This window comes from Sapajus apella, unplaced genomic scaffold, assembly GCF_009761245.1.
Source record: "Sapajus apella isolate SASKATOON/1434 unplaced genomic scaffold, GSC_monkey_1.0 scaffold71, whole genome shotgun sequence".
Classification (NCBI taxonomy): domain Eukaryota; kingdom Metazoa; phylum Chordata; class Mammalia; order Primates; family Cebidae; genus Sapajus; species Sapajus apella.
The window spans coordinates 4,131,778-4,149,065 of record NW_022437011.1 but is presented as its reverse complement, the minus strand read 5'-3'; the positions used below and the strand labels follow the sequence as shown (position 1 = coordinate 4,149,065).

At 39.4% G+C, this 17,288-nt stretch overlaps 1 protein-coding gene across 5 annotated transcripts in view; it reads right to left on the bottom strand.

Moving 5' to 3' along the window:
* The window catches only part of JAKMIP2 (janus kinase and microtubule interacting protein 2), a 182,795-nt gene that overhangs the window by 95,370 nt on the left and 70,137 nt on the right, over positions 1-17,288 (bottom strand). The window contains exon 2 of one of the 5 annotated variants that reach the window (XM_032250305.1): positions 4,283-4,498. The exons of the other annotated variants lie outside the window; for them this stretch is intronic. The gene's annotated coding sequence lies outside the window, so the exon portion shown is untranslated. The remainder of the gene's footprint in view (positions 1-4,282; positions 4,499-17,288) is intronic. 5 annotated transcript variants of the gene reach the window in all.

Sequence of the window (17,288 nt, the reverse complement as noted above, 5' to 3'; positions counted from 1 at the left end):
AATGTAAGAAATTTATATTTGAGAAACACATTTTCCTCCCAGCGTTTTCTTTATAACCTGGTACATGAAACTAGGAATTACAATTTCTCATTTTAAGTTTTAAGCTATTTCTATAGACACCTTGTTAGGAAAAACAAATCTCAAGGGCTCATAATTTTTTCTTTCATATCTTCAAATCTCAGAAGATTCTGGGAGCCATTGTTTTCTTTTTGTACAGTAAGCAATCTCTGATATTCCAAAGCCCTGGAGTCCTGACCTATAATATTCTAGATCATCATAGCACTTGTAAAGATAATTACTCTTCTTCATCCACTTACTCACCTCCTCCTGTGATGGAAGAATACTACTACTACTGCTAATCATCACCATAATTATCATTATTGACAATTTACTACTGCTGGCCACTGTGCAAATCTATCTACATGCCGTATCTTTTTAATGCTCTGAGGTGAGTGTTAAAAGTCACCTAGTTCAGCCCTGAAAGTATGATTTATGAATGCTCTCTACAACTCTTCCCCACTGGGAGGGACCAACTAGTAAATAGGGTACTGCAGGCCTGAAGTTACTGCAACAGAGAAGAAAACCAGGCATTGCTGGTGCTCAGAGGAGGAGAGCCATCTCTCTGGGAACGACAGAGAGTATGTCTAACAGAAGGGATGGCTAAGCTGAGTCTTGAAAGATGAGAGAGGATTTGCCATGTGGTCCTCACAATAAAGAAGAATTGGGTAAATATTAGGTAAGAAAGTTTGGTAAGAATTGTGGCTGTATCAAGACTCTCGATTAGCTTGGAATTGGAGGTAGGATGCAGAAGGAGGAGAGCATTTGCAAAGGGCTCATTTTTACATCTGATATTAAACTGGTCTGTTCTTACGCTTCATACTACAGGTAAAACATTTAATTTGGGAGAAGATGGTTCTATTTTCTGAACTGTAGAATAGAAAGAAGTTATTAAATAATAACTATTGCAGTCTTTCCACATGTTAATCACAGTATGTACCATTGTACATGTATTAAAACAAATTCATGAGGTAGATAATATTTTTCAGTTATACAAAAGAGAATATGGAAACTTAAATTTGCCCAATGTCATGCAACTTGTTTGCTTATGAGCCATTCATTGACTCAATTAATTAATGTTTCTTGAGAGCCTGTGATGTATCCGACAAAATTAGTTCAGTCGGCTTCAAAAACATTTGTTTTAACCACTGCATGGCCTTTCCTTTAGGACCAGAAAGACAATACTCTTTTTCATATCTACAATTGCCTTTAGAACTCTCAGATGACTTACAACCAAGTCCTGTTCTATAGAAGTCAAAGTGTAAGGCCACTAAACACATTTGCTGTCCAGATCATTATGAAGATTTAACACAGGCTATGAATCATTCATTGTCATAATGTTCTGAGCTCTGATTGAAATAATCGTGTAGGGCTTTTTACTTAGAAAGCCCATTTCTCAGGGTGGTTATAACCTAGCAGTTAATATTTTTCCTATGTGAAGTAGAGTTCAGACAAGGGAGTGCTTTACTCCTGCAAAGCAGTATGCACAAAATAGCTATTACATCCTAAAATGATCACATGAGATAGATAATTAAATAAGAGGGGATTTGGTGCTTAAACCTAGGGTTGTGGTTGAAAAACTTCTTATGGTGTTTAATTGGTTGCTTCATAGAGTCTGATTAAATGCAACAAATAATAAATAATAATCATTAATATTTCCCTTTTAATCATTCGCATAGCAAAGACTTAGTGAAGATAAATGATTGACCTTTTGCCACTGCCGGTAAGCAATGGAGACAGGATTTCATCTTAGCTGTTTGACTCTAAGGCCCATTCTCTTAACTGTATCATTATAGTCCCACCTTTATAGGATGGTGGTGAAAGATACATGAAATAAGGCCGGTAAAGGGTTTAGCATGGCATGTGTCAAAAATTGCTCAGTTCTAAAGTCAGCTTCTTCAACAAATAGGTATTGAAAGCTGCATAGCTACCAAGCACTGTTCTTGGCATGGAAGATACAGCAGTGAGTAAATAAAACAGACATACATGGTTGGCTCATGGAGCTATTATAATAGCTGGAGAACCACACAATAAGCATGCTAAGTAAATATACTATGCTAGATTATGATAATGTGCTATGGGAAAAAAATAATCCAAGACAGAGGTCAACAGGAAGGGTCTAGGTGAGGTTGTGATTTTAGATCCTGGAAAGCCTCAGTAGTTGCTATTTGATTAAAGGCTAGTGCCTGGAGGAAAGCATGCCAGAGTGGTAAGGAACTAGGACAAGAGCTCCACAGTGGGCAGAGACGTCCAAGTTCCAGGAACTTCAGGAAGCCAGGGAGGCTGGAGGAATGATTGAGCTAGGACAGCAGCCAAGCAGAGGGCAGACATTAATGGGAAAACGGTGTGTGCAGACCATGCTGTGCTTTTTAGGCCATTTTGCATTGATTTAAGCTTTTACTCAGGGTGGGTAGAAAGCCACTGAGGGAGCTGAGAGGGGCAGTGCCCGGATCTGACTTAGGTTTTAACATTACACTCTGACTGCTCTAGTCAAAGGAGAAGGCTGAGCATAAGGGAGAAATTAAGCGGACTGGTTTGGAGGTCACAGCAAAAGTCCAGCTTGGAGATGGTGGTGGTTCAGACCAGAGTGGGAGCAAGGGAGGTGGCGACAGGACTAAATGCAAGGTGATGGTAAACTTTTTTGGGTTGATGTTTCATCAGAATCACAGGATCTACGGAAGTTGAGGTGAGATGCAGAGCCACATTGATCTGATGACGTGTTAAACTTTACTGTTTGACCCTAAAATGTACAAAGCTCCCACTCTAAGCAGGGCATTGGGCCAGACACTGCAGCTGCAACACTCTGAGGGTGTCCATGCCCTCAGAGAGCTGTCCTTCTATTAAGAGGTTACTAGTTACACCATAACCATATGTGCTGCAGAATATGGCTAATAGCACATTTGTTCAACAAATATGCACGGCCTGTACAGTTTTAGGGGCTGCAGATAGACCTGAGGATAGAATAAACAAACATTCTGCCTTCCCAGAGTTTATATTCTAGCAGAGAGGAACCAAAATCAGCATGATAACCATGTAAATTATATCGCATGTTAAAAGGTAATAATGAGAGACTTCATGACGATCTAGCCCACACCTGTGCAACACTGTCATGGTGAAAACTTAGAAACAATGCACTGTCCATGTAAAGGGGAACAGCTTGGGCTGCATGCAGTTTTCCGCAACTGTAATCCCAGCACTTTAGGAGGCTAAGGTGAGGGGATTGCTTGAGGCCAGGAGTTTGAGACCAGCCTAGGCAAAATAATGAAAACCTGTTTCCACAAATGAACACAAACAAACAAAAATTGCTAGGCATGGTATTTGGGACGCTGAAGTAGGAGGATCACTTGAGCCCAGAAGGTTGAGGCTTCAGTGAGCTATTATGGCACCACTGCACTCCAGCGTGGGTGACAAGTGAGACCCTATCCCTAACAAAACTTTAAAAATAAAAATAAGTGCCAGGCACGGTTGTTCATGCCTGTAATCCCAGCACTTTGGGAGTGGATCACGAGGAGCGGGTGGATCACAAGGTCAAGAGATTGAGACCATCCTGGCCAACAGGGTGAAACCCCGTCTCTACTAAAAATACAAAAAGTTAGCAGGCGGGCGTGGTGGTGCATGCCAGTGGTCCCAGCTACTCGGGAGGCAGAGGTTGCAGTGAGCTGAGATCATGCCATTGCACTCCAGTCTGGGTAACAACAGCGAAACTCCATCTCAAAATAAAATAAAATAAAATAAAATAATAAAAATAAAAATAAAAAAGGGACTAACTTAATAAAGTGGTATGTCCAGTTTACAAATTACTATGCAATAGTGTAAAAACACATAAGAAGATCTACCTGAACCAATGAGGCTAGCTGCACCTCAAAGCTTTTAAAGAGCAAGATGATGAAGTAGAAAGTATATCATTCATGTAAAAAACTAAATAGATTATACATATATATATAGAGATATATACACATATACATACACATCTATGTGGATGTTTATGTACATACATGTATAAAAACATTTTGGAAAAGTATATGAGGTAATGGGGTCCATCTCACTGAGGAATCAAAAGTCTTCCTGGATGCCTTACAGGGTTCATTGCAAGCCCTGTGGGGAATGTGTCTTGGGTAGGCAAGCAGCTCATTCTCCAGCACTTGGTGGCCATTGCATGATGCACACTGTGTGGCCCTCCGCGGGATAAATCTAACCTTGACCACAACTCTGACAAATAATATACCTGGATCAATTTCTGGAAATGCTGAGACCCTTTGGGTACACAGGATGGGTGCTGGGTGAAAATGGGATTTCTCCTCTCTCCCCTGTTTCCAAGGCCTTCCTGTGGGTGGGTGACTGAAGCCCTATTCTGGTCTCCTTTTCCTGATGGATTATCATCTCGCCCACTCATTCAGCCTTCTCAAGATTGGTTAATGAGATGAACCACTCCAGTCAAGTGCTAGCAGATAGAGAGGTTGGCATTTTAAAGCTTTCTCATCCCCCAAATGCATGAGTTTTATTTTAAAAGTGGGATAGAAGACAGAAGCATTGCATTAAGATTGTATATGAGAAAACACTGTTACCCATAAACCACTGTAAACATATTCCATTATTAAAATGATTAATATTTACTCCCCCACCCTCTCCACTGTGCACAGATGAAATGTTATTGTTATTATTAACCTTCTCACCTCCTCTATGGTACAGACTGGGAATGCTATTAATAGTCTCCCCCTCCCCGACCCAGTCCTTTCTGTTGCCATGAAGTAATTTGGATGGACTGCGCTGGGTTTAAAAGGCCAAGGATTTTTCATCTTCCTTATTCCAAGTAGCATTATTTCTCCTTATTGTTGAAATTTACAAAGTACTTGAATACAATGCAGATACTATACACACCTCACCTTTTATATGAAAAAACTGGGGCTCAAAATTGTGCACTTATCCAAGTTGGTACAAATCTGGAATTTAACCCAAATCTTCTCCCAGACATTGTGTTCATGTAGCACAACCCACGCTTTGGCTCTGAAGGATTCTTTCCCACATAGACTTTCTCTCCTAAAGTCTAGCCCAGAACAGAGGAGTGTTTGCTTCTCTTTTGACTCAAGGGCACATGAGGGTGCTGGCTGGTCAACGGAGGTAGACCAGCAGCAAAGATTAGGTTTGTGATGTCCATGCCTCATGGGAGGAGAGTCTGTGCATGGGAACAGATAAGCAGCACCGTGGGTGCACTCCTTGAGGCTCTTTGCTCCTGTGTTTCTCTGTGCATGTGTTTGTCTCTGTGCCCTTCTCTCAAGTCTTTAAACAGGATGCTCCCTAATTTCCAGGGCTTTACACGTCCTCTTTCCTTTGCAAAGTCCTGTCTTCCTTAAATTCTAATCATCTCATCTCCAGTGTAATTGACTCAATGCAATTGTTGGTTGAGTTCTGTCCCTCAAAAATATGCTTAAGTCCTAACTCCCAGTACTACGGAATGTCACCCTACTTGGAAATAGAGTCTCTGCAAATGTAATCAAGATAACTGGTGTCCTTTTGAAAAGGAAAATTTAGACACAAACATACAGATACATCCAAGGGAGAATGTCATGTACAAATGAAGGCAGAGATTGGGGTATTGTGTCTACAAATCAAATACATCAAGGAATGCCAGTAACCATCAGAAGCTAGGAGAGAAGGACAGAATAGTCTTCTCAGAGCTCCAGAAAGAACCAAGCTTGCTGGCACCCAGTTTTGGACTTCTGGCCTCCCAAACTGTGAGAGGATACATTTCTGTTGTTTTAAGCCACCAGTTTGTGGTAATTTGTCATGGCAGCTCTAGAAAACGAATACAGATCTTCCGAGATTTTCAGATCAGGCCAGGTTCTTCTAGTGCATGTTTTCACAACATCAGCTGTTTTTCTAAATAGCATGTATCACAGCTTGTGGTTATATATTTGATTTTTTAAATCAATATTTATCTCCTCCACTAAAATGAAAAGACTTGTGAAAGCAGGGAGAGTGTCTGCTCATACTACCAACTAATATAAAAACAGTATGATAAACATTTTTTAAATGAAAGAAAGAGTACATGAATGAATGGATTGATGAATGACAAGAAGAGAGTACAGCATTTGTAATTTTGGCCTGGGGACATGGGGAACCTGTCAGTTTGAAAGCATAATAATGCTCACTCTCTCTTTCTCCATTTAGATTTGAACAATGGTCTTTCAAAAAGTCTATGGGTAATGATAAGATTGACAAAACAGTTCATAATATCAGGAAAAACTGTCAACACTAACACTGATGATAATTACTGTAAAACTGTGACAAATGAAAACAAATCATTTCTCTTAGAGAAAATGAATGCCCTTTATCTTATATCTTATTAAACAGCACAATCATTATTACCTGTGCCATCAATTTTGTATACCATCTAAAATTATAAGCAATTTTTATTTGATGGAAACAGTAAAATTATACATTTTTCCTATCTTTAGAGTTAGCTGTTTATAAATATAATGTATACACATATCATAAAAATTACTGGAAGAATGAAGCTGCTCTAGGCTTAAGGACAAGAATCCTGGAGTCAGACCCCAGGCTTAAAGACCAGCTCTTATCACTTACCAACTGTGTGACCTTGGATACGTTACTCAGTGTCTCTCTGCTCAGCTTTTAATTTCTGCCTCATAGAGTAGCTGTTTGGATGTATCTAATCAAGTACTGCTGTTCATGTAAACACATACAAAAGTAATTGGCACATTGTAAACCTCCATACATTTTCACCATTAATATTATCAGACATCTGACATTTGATGAGATCGTGGTGAGTTGTCATTCAGCTATTCTCATCTACTTACATCAGAACTACACATTATAAATCATTTTTCCTTTTCATTTTTAAGAATTAGAAAGCAATGAACAAAATAGGTGAGTGATGTGTGGGATTAAGAGTGGCAAAGATATATCATAAACACATTTCTTTTTAATTAAAAAAGGGCTGGAAACATAATTAATCTTTTAATTTGTGGCAAGAGAATAAGAGGCACAAAATAAAATATTAAAATAATTTTTAAAAACCGAATTGGAATTAAAACTCCCTGCTTTCATTCTTTTGAAAGCATTAATTTATTTTATGGTAGATTTTTAAATTCACGTTTTTGCACTTTGGTTTTAATCCCATCAAGTCAAAATTTCAAACGACTATTAAAATATCAGGTTAACTAAATGGTTTGAATCCTTAGAATTGCAATCAATTTGGGGGGTTATACTTCTGATCAAACATATAGAATTACAGAAAATCAAAACAATTAAGCACATCTGCTTGGTGGACCCTTCTCAAATAAATCATTTCTACTAACAACATTTTCAAGAACTTGGTTGTTGAAGTTTCAGATAGGTGAAGTTTATGACGGACAGTGGATTAATAGCATCTCTTCACTGGCAGCTCAGCTGTATCAATTCCCACATCTCCTCTCCCAAGAGAGCCAATTAATATTTTTAAATTTGTATCAGAATAGCCAGGCTAGAGCTTAGCTCTTCTCCTGGTGTCAAATGTGATCACTCTCGTTCAACCTCAGATTTAATGTTGACTTGCCTGCTGAAAATCACTACTGCCTACACTGGGAAAATACCACGTTATAAAAGAAAACTCCTTTAATGATCCATGTTGGCTAGAGAGGATCAAGTTTATTTTCCAGGAGGATGCCAGCAGCTTGTGCTCTTTTTGGGTGTCTCCCATCTTGTCTTTGTGGTTAATTGTGGAATCACAGATATCATGGGCAACTAAAATAGGAACAAGACTCCTTGATGGGCTGTCTACACCATAAGCAGTCAGTACCCCAGGTCAGCACTTCCTGAGAGATAAAGAGGCTGTACAGGAAAATTAGCAAACCAACAAGATGCCTACAGATCCTATAATTGTCTAGTGAAATTGATAGGCTATGCTTGTCAAAGCTGCTGTTTGGCAGTCTCCCTTCCTGTCTCCCCCTCCCTGCTGGTGGCTGGCAATTTCCATCTGCAGCTTTTACAGTTTGATGTGTAATTTGGCCTCTCATGTCTCCCAGAATGTGTCTTTGTGTCACTTCCACTTTTGAGACTGCATCTTTCTCAAACTCATCTCTTGGTATTGTTCAGATTTACTCTTCTTTGCTGTTGAATAGCCAGAATTCATCTTTGAAAAATTTACTGTGAAAATAAAAACAACTGTCAAATGAAGAAAATAAAACACAGAGAACTAAACTGTTTTGTCGGGCATAGGAATTAAATTTTACGTCTGTCGTACTTTTGATGAAAGTAGGCACATATGGGCTCAAAGCCTATCAAATTGTGACAAATTTTGTGTTTGTTTAAGGTTCTACACTGGAGGCTGAATAACTTGGAGGCACAGGATAAAAAAGCACATGCAAGCAAGCCAATTTGTTTTATATGTAACCATTTTAGATGCAGGATCAGACGGATTTTCTCCTTTCATCGTCAAATTTATGCTAGAGATGAGTATTCATGATCAAGCTAGACTCAAAACAAACTAACAATGCAGTAAGTATTAACACACAGGACTCTTAAGGAATGATTTTTTTTTTGTACCAAATTTGGCAGTTTATAGACCGTTGCCAATGATCCAACTAAATTAAGTGCTCTTGAATACAAGCTTAAATAAAGAAAAGCCTATTTTGTGGAAAAGGCTAAAAAAGAAAAGCAAAATGGCACTGATTGCCTGGCTTCCTTCCACACCTATCTCTAAGGTAGAAGACTCTCAAGGATCCAGACTTCCTTTTCATAGACTCCAGATAGATGAAGTTTATGATGGACACTGGATTAATGGCTGTTAGTCTGCAGCTTGGCTATATCAGTTCCCACATTTCCTGTCTCGAGAGAGCCAGATGAATAGGATTCCTCCTTTGGGCATTATTGAATGGCAATGGCACTTCTCCAATAGCAACATCCCTAGCATGGGCATCAGGCCCAGATATTTGTTATATGTTCTTCCATAGCTTCTGACCAGCAAGTAAGGATTGCTTTTCTCTTTTCTTCCTCTATTGTTATGGAAGTGAGAGGTGTGTGTGCCTGTGTGTGTGTGTGTGTGTGTGTGTGTGTGTGTGTGGTGGGGGGGGAGAGAGAGAGAGAGACAGAGAGAGACAGTGAGACAGAGAAAGAAAGAGAGAAAGAACAAATGAGCAAGTTCAGGGACTTTTCCTCCTCATTTATGCTAATTTTTATATACTGATTTATAGAAATTGAGATTTAGCTCTTGATGTAACTGCTTGACATAGACTAAGACATGAGTTATATATAATGGGATCATTTTTTCTGACAAAGTTATACAGAATAATACATAGTTCTATTATAGCATACATTTTAAAGCCCAAACAGATCAACTATTTAAAATCTGAACAGAATATTAGAATATTTGCTTCCATTTTAAAGGAGAGACAAAAATACAACAATATTTTATGAAGATCTTCCCAATCATAGGCTTCTAGCAGCCTTAACTTTCCTTATCTCAGTAAAGGTTAGGAGGCCATATTCTTTATGGAAGCTGGACAAAATTTGGTAAACGTATACTTAACCATATTTAAGATATTGTTCTGTGGAAGTTTTACTGAGACTGACATGTTGCACAACTTCAGGGGATGTCATTCATGTATGCTTCTGATATGGTTTGGCTGTGTCCCCACCCAAAACTCATCTTGAACTGTAGTTCCCATAATCCCCATGTGTCATGGGAAGGACCCAGTTGGAAGTGATTGGATCATGGAGGCAGTTTCCCTCATGCCAGTCTCATGATAGTGAGTGAGTTCTCACAAGATCTGATGGTTTTTTATCAGGGACTTCCCTGTTTGCTCGGCATTTCTCTTTTGTGTTGCCATGCAAAGAAGGATGTGTTTTCTTCCGTTTCTGCCATGATCATAAGATTCCTGAGGCCTCCCCAGCCATGCAGAACTGTGAGTCAATTAAATCTCTTTCTTTTATAAATTACCTAGTCTTGGGTATTTATTTATAGCAATGTGAAAACAGACTAATACAGTAAATTGGTACTGCAGAGAGTGGTGTGCTGCTACAAGGATATCTGAAAATGTAGAAGCAACTTTGGAACTAGGTGTCAGGCAGAGATTGGAACAGTTGGGAGGGCTCAAACAGACAGGAAAATATGGGAAAGTTTAGACCTTCCTAGAGACTTGTTGAATGGCTTTGACCAAAATGCTGATAGTAATATGGACAGTGAAGTTCAGGATGAGGTGGTCTCAGATGAGATGAAAAACTTGTAGGAAATTGGAATAAAGGTGATTCTTGTTATGCTTTAACAAAGAGACTGCCAGCATTTTGCCCCTGCCCTAGAGATCTTTGATCTTGAGAGGGATGATTTAGGGTATCTGGTAGAAGAACTTTGATCTTGAGAGAGATGATTTAGGGTATCTGGTAGAAGAAATTTCTAAGCAGCAAAGTGTTCAAGAGGAAGCATAACAGCTTGGAAAAATTGCAGCCTGATGATGAAATAGAAAAACAAACAAACAAACAAACATTTTCTGGGGGCGAAATCCAAGCCTGCTGTAAAATTTACATAAGTAACAAGGAGCCTCTACTAGTTCATTTTCATGCTGCTAATAAAAACATAACCAAGCCTGGGAAGAAAAAGAGGTTTAATTGACCTTAGAGTCCCACATGGCTGAGGTGGCCTCAGAATCATGGCAGGAGGTGAAAGGCACTTCTTACATGGTGACAGCAAGATAAAAATGAGGAAGAAGCAAAAGTGAAAACCCCTGATAAACCCATTAGATCTTGTGAGACTCATTCACTATCAAGAGAATAGCATGGGAAAGACCAGCCCCCAGGATTCAATTACCTCCCCTGGGTCCCTACCACAACATGTGGGAATTCTAGGAAATACAATGGAAGTTGAGATTTGAATGAAGACATAGCCAACTCATAACAGAGACAAATGTTAATCACCAAGACAATGAGGAAAATGTCTCCAGGGCATGACAGAGAACGTTATAGCAGCCCCTCCCACTACAGGTCTGGAGGCCTAGGAGGAAAAATGGTTACATGGGTTGAATCCAGGGCCAGCCTATTGTGTGCAGTCTAGGAACTTGGTGTCTTGAGTCCCAGCTGCTCCAGCTGTGGCTAAAAGGGGCCAAGGTACAGCTTGGTCCATGGCTTCCGAGGATGCAAGTCCAAAGGCTTGGCAGCTTCCACATAATGTTGAGCCTACTGGTACACAAAAGTCAAGAATTGAGGTTTGAAAACCTCTGCCTAGGTTTCAGAGGATGTATGAAAATGCCTGGATGTCCAGACAGAAGTTTGCTGCAGTAGTGGAGTCCTCATGGGGAGCCTTTTCTGGGGCAGTGCAAAAGGGATATGTGGAGTTGGAGACCCCACAAAAAGTCACCAATTGGGCACTGTCTTTGGAGCTATGAGAAAAGGTCACTGTCCTCCAGACCCCAGAATGGTACAACCACCAACAGCTTGCACCATGTGCCTAGAAAAACTGCAGACACTCAACACCAGCTGTGAAAGCAACTGGAGGGGGGCTGCATCCTGCAAAGACACAAGAGTAGAACTTCCCAAGACCTTGAGTCCACCTCTTGCATTAGCGTGACCTGGATGTGAGACATAGAGTCAAAAGAGATCATTTCGAATCTTTAGGGTTTAATGACTGCCCTATCGGATTTTGGACTTGTTTGAGCCTGTAGCCTCTTTGTTCTGGCTAGTTTCTCCCATTTGAAACAGGTGCATTTACCCAATGCCTTACTTTTGATTTCACAGGCTCACAGGCAGAAGAGACTTGCCTTGTCTCTGATGAGACTTTGGACTTGGACTTTAGGATTAATGCTGGAATGAGTTAAGATTTTGGGGTACTGTTGGAAAGGCATGATTGTATTCTGAAATGTGAGGACAAGATATTTGGGAAGGGCCAAATGGTTTGGCAGTGTCCACACCGAAATCTCATCTTGAATTATAGTTCCCATAATCCCCATGTGTTGTGGGAGGGACCCAGTGGGAAGTGATTGGATGATGAAGGTGGTTTTCCTCATGATGTTTTCATGATAATGAGTTGTCACAAGATCTGATGGTCTTACAAGGGCTTCCCCCTTCACTCAGCACTTCTCTCTCCTGCTGCCTTGTGAGGAAGGATGTGTTTTCTTCCCCATCTGCCATGATTGTACGTTTCCTGAGGCCTCCCCAGCCATGTGGAACTGTGAGTCAATTAAACCTCTTTTCTTCATAAATTACCCAAGTCTCAGGTATTTCTTCACAGCAGCATGAGAATGGACTAGTGTAGCTTCCTAGAGTTGCTCAAAGTGGAAAGTGGACATACCTAAATAAGTATAATCTGGATTTTCACTGGTCCTCTGAGGCCCATAGAATGATGCCACCTCCTCAGCACTGAAAGCTCTTCACAGCCTGGCTTGAACCTCACTTATCACAATCTACATTAGCTAAGATGTATTCACTGCCTACCTTTTCTTGTAATTGATCTATGCTCTTCTATCCCTCAGGCCTTTGTTCACACTAATCAATAAAAGAGAAAATATACACCCATCTATTATTACATGTGGTAGGAAAAAGTTTTTTTACTTCAGCCATAAAATGAACTTGTTTTCTTGAACATCTCACTCATTAAAAACAAAAAAAAACAAAAAAAAAAAAAAAAAAACCTAAAATTTCTGGATTAACAACAAAAGCAAAAGCCAATCACAGAACAAAAATAGAATTCCAGAAATACAAATACCACAGATGGCTCTATCCTTACAACAACAGCTAAAATGGGATGCCTATTGTACACTGGGGATAGGCAACAAACCCTAGTGTTTCAAGAGTAGGACTCTCTTTGTATGAAGGAGCTTGCATAAAATTGGATTTCCAAATAGAATTAAAATCAATCTGCCCTTCCCAAAGAACACCAAGGAAAATTGCCTATTCAAACTTGGTGCTATGTGAAGCAGAAAATTATTCTCTGGCATGGAGCCACAAGTCATCCTTCATGGTGGTGTGTGACCTAAATGTGCTCTATCTATGTTAGTTGAAAGTATATTGTCTGAAAGGCCAAACATGGTTAAGAAAAATGGAAATCAGAATGAGAAAGGCTAATATATATTTCATGAAGTTTCTAAGAGGAGAAAATAGGCAAATCTGGGGAGAAGTATACTAATATTTGAGAAGATATAACAGCAGCTTTAGAATTTAGCTGTCTTTAAGTGTCACATGAAAGAAATTCAGCTGTTTATTTGTTTACTCATTTTGTCACTACTAAAAGCTTTGATCAGAACCAAGTCCAGATTCTGAGCCCCAAGACATAGCCAAGAATTAGCAAATATCTGAGGGAAAAAGCAACTGTTGATCTTCAGATCACCTCTGGAAGTTTCTTGCCTTTCTGCAATTTTAGTTCCCCTAGACTTCCTTTCTTTGATAGCTTTTCAGATGCCTTTAATACATAATTTTTGTAACACATCTGGCTTTTTAAATTGTTTTCAGTGGAAACCTGGAGTTGTCATGAGCTACTTCATTCTAGCAGAAAGTAGAAAGTAAGGGTGATGTCTTTGATATTTTTGCATATTGAATTGGTTGGCACATTCATGCGGTTGGAGGAAGGTGTAATAAAAGTGTGGTAGCCTGGACTGAGACTATGTAGAGTCTTATAGGCCATGGTAAGAATTTGTTTTTTTAAAAAACCATAAGGTCAAAATATGCTGAGGACCAATGCCATAAAGGAAAAAGTCTCAAAGGAGAGAAACACGATAAATAAAAGGAATATGATTCTGAAAAGGAAGGGAGTATCCCGGGATTAGGCTCAAGATTACGATCCAGAGGCAGTGAAATAAGTTAAATTCCTTTGTGATCAGATACTGGTTTGTGGTTGATTAGTGGAGACAGATATTTTAAAGATGAAGTGTATGCTGATTCCTTCTCCTTACCCTCATAGTTAGTGCCAGGAAGATGAAAAGCAGCCTCTACTTGAAAAGAAAGAAAAGAATCTTCTTGTGAGCAAAAGTTACTTGCTATGGTCTGAATGCTTTTATCCCCCTAAAATTCATATGTTTAAATCTAACCCCTACGGTGACAGTATTAAGAAGAGGGGCCTTTGGGTGGTGAGTAGGTTACAAAAGCTTGACCCTCATCTTTGATCATTGGGAACACTGGCCTTTCAGCCAATATGTTTTCAATTAACATAGATAGCATAGGCGTAGGTCGCAAACCACATAAGGATGATTTGTGGCTCCATGCCAGAAAATAATTTTCTGCTTCACACAGCACTAAGTTTGAATAGGCAATGCAACTAGTGCCATTATGAAAGAGGCCTAAAGAGGCTTGTTTGTCCCTTCTGCCATGTGAGGATGCAGCAAGTAGGTGCAAGTTAGGAGGAATGAGCCCTAACAAGACACCAAACGTGCTGGTGCCTTGATCCTGAATTTATCAGCCTCATAACCGTGAGCAATAAATTCTGTCATTTACAAATTACCCAGTGTAAGGTATTTTGTTATAGCAGCCGGAATGGAGTAAGACACTACTGACCACTCATTTTGCTTGCTCATCATCTCCATTCATCTGATAACAGATCTGCCTTTGGGGAACCATCCTTCCTCATTCTCAGTCCATATGATTTTAGTACAGTCAGCTGCATTTTCCCTTATGCCTCTTTCCTGAGTGCCTGACACAGAAGTCAAAACATGATCCAGAGCAACTGCTTACAGCAAACACAATTGTGTCTCATGAAACTCAGTTCTAGAACTTTTGATGGAGCTATTTTGCTGGGGTTGATGGAATATTAATCTGAACCTGCTAGTGGTTAACATAAGGGAAGAACTAACACAAGAAACAGGCTATGAGGATGCAAAGGCATCAGAATGATACAATGGACTTTGATGACTAGGGGGAAAGGGTGAAAGCTGGGTGAGGGATAAAAGACTACACACTGGGAACAGTGTACATTGCTTATGTGATGGGTGAACCAACATCTCAGAAATCACCATTAAAGAACTTATTCATGATGTACAAAGAAAGAAGGAAGAAATAATGAAAGAAAGAAAGAGAGAGAGAAAACCAAAAGCCAAAGGGGAAGGAGACTGAGAGGCAGCAAGTCAGAAACTGATGATCCAAACATGGTTGAGTATGGCTCTATTTCTATACCTAGATCAATTATCTTTCCTGCTTAAGTCAATTTGTGTTGTGTTTTGGCAAACTGCAAAAGAAAGCCTCCTCACAAATACACTTGAGAAATTCTGCAATAAATGGGATTTGTTTCCAATAGCAGTTTAACAAGACATTAAAAATCCTAGAATTTCAAAGCGGTAAAGAACCGCGGAGATCAAGAGGACACCTAGGGAAATGTTTTGGCTTGCCTCAAGTCCCATAGTGAGTGAGTGGTAGATCTAGTGCAAAAATCTAGGTATCCTACACTTTTCTTCTCTTAAGAAGAGATAATGATATACAGTCATGTGTAATTTAATAAAATAGATATATTCAGAGAAATGTATGTTTTGGCAATGTTGTCATCCTGTGAACATCATAGAATGTACTTATACAAACCTATATGGAACAGCCCACTATACACCAAGGCTGTATGTTATAGCCTATTGTTCCTAGGCTGCAAAGGGGTACAGCATGCGACTGTACTGAATATGGTAGGCAATTGTAAGTCATAAGTATTTATGTATCTGAACATTCTTAATCATAGAAAAGGCACAATAAAAATACAAGATAAACAATACACCTGTATGGAGCACTTACTGTGAGTACAGCTTGATCACTGGAAGTTGTTCTGGGTGTGTGAAGAAGTGAGTGGTGAGTGAATGTGCAAACCTAGTCATCACTGTACATTACTGTAGTCTTTATAAACGCTGTACGGTTAGGCTACACTAAATTTACATAAAAGTTTTATTTCTTCACTAGGAAGTTAACCATACTTCTTATTGAAGTGTCAGGTATTTTGATATAGCAGCCAAAATGGACTAAGTTATACTGTAACTTTTTTTTTGGGACAGAGTCTTGCTCTATTGCCCACACTGGAGTGCAGTAGTACAATCATGGCTCACTGTAGCCTTTACCTTCAAGGTTCAAGTGATCCTCCCATCTTAGCCTTCTGAGTACCTGAGACCACAGGTGCATGCAACCACGCCCAGCTAATTTTTTTTTTTTTTTGTAGAGACAAGGTCTCACTATGTTGCCCAGGCTGGTCTTGTGCTCTTGAATTCAAGCAATCCTCCCACCTCAGCCTCCCAAAGTACTGGAATTACAGGCATGATCCACTGTGCCTGGCCTTTACTGTAACTTGTTTACTTCAAAAACTTTTTTTACTTTAACTTTTTATTTCATCAACTTTTTAATTTTTAAAACTTTTGACTCTTGTAATAACAGCTTAAAATGCTAATATTTTTGTACTGCTAAACAATAAATTCTTTTTATATCTTATTCTGTGAGCTTTTTCTCTTAAACATTTACTTCTTAAATGGTTTGCTAAAAACTAGGAAACAAGCACAAACCATACATTACCCTAGGCATGCACAGGGTCAGGATCACCAGTATCTGTCTTCCAACTCCACAGCTTGTCCCGCTAGAAGTTCTTCAGGACCAAAAACGTGCATGGAGCTGTCATCTCCAAAAGGCATTTTACTAGCAATGCCTTTTGGAATACCTCCTGAGGCTGTCTATGGTTAACTTTTATATATATGTAGAAGGAGTATACTCTAAAATAACAAGGAAGTATAGTGTAGTAAATACATAAGCAACACAGTCTTTTATTATCATGATCAAATATATATGGTGCATCATTATATGTGCTATACTTTTATAGATTGGCAATGCTGTAGGTTTGTTTACACCAGTAATACCACAAACACGTGAGCAATGCGTTGTGCTACAGCATTAAGACTGCTACGATGTCACTAAGCGAAAGAAATTTTTCAGCTCCATTATAATCTATGGGACCACCATGGTAGATGTGGTCCCTCTTTGACAGAAATCTCATTGTGTGGGACACGGCTATATGCCTCTTTTCTCTCCTGGCTTCCTTTTACTGGGAAGTTTGGTGTTAGGTAAGAGAGGAGGAGGCTCCAACATTAGAGGTAGAGCAAGGTAAGAGGAAAGACAATCAGGGAGTGAGGAATGATTCACTCTCTCAGAAGATTAAATTATCCATTAATAATTAACAGTTTCTTCATGGAAAGCCAACTAGATTCCTTCTGATAATCAATTGCCCCAGTCATTACTCAATAGTAAGTCACACAGAGGTTTCACTTCCTTAACTTATAACCATCTTTGGCAGCAGTATCTAT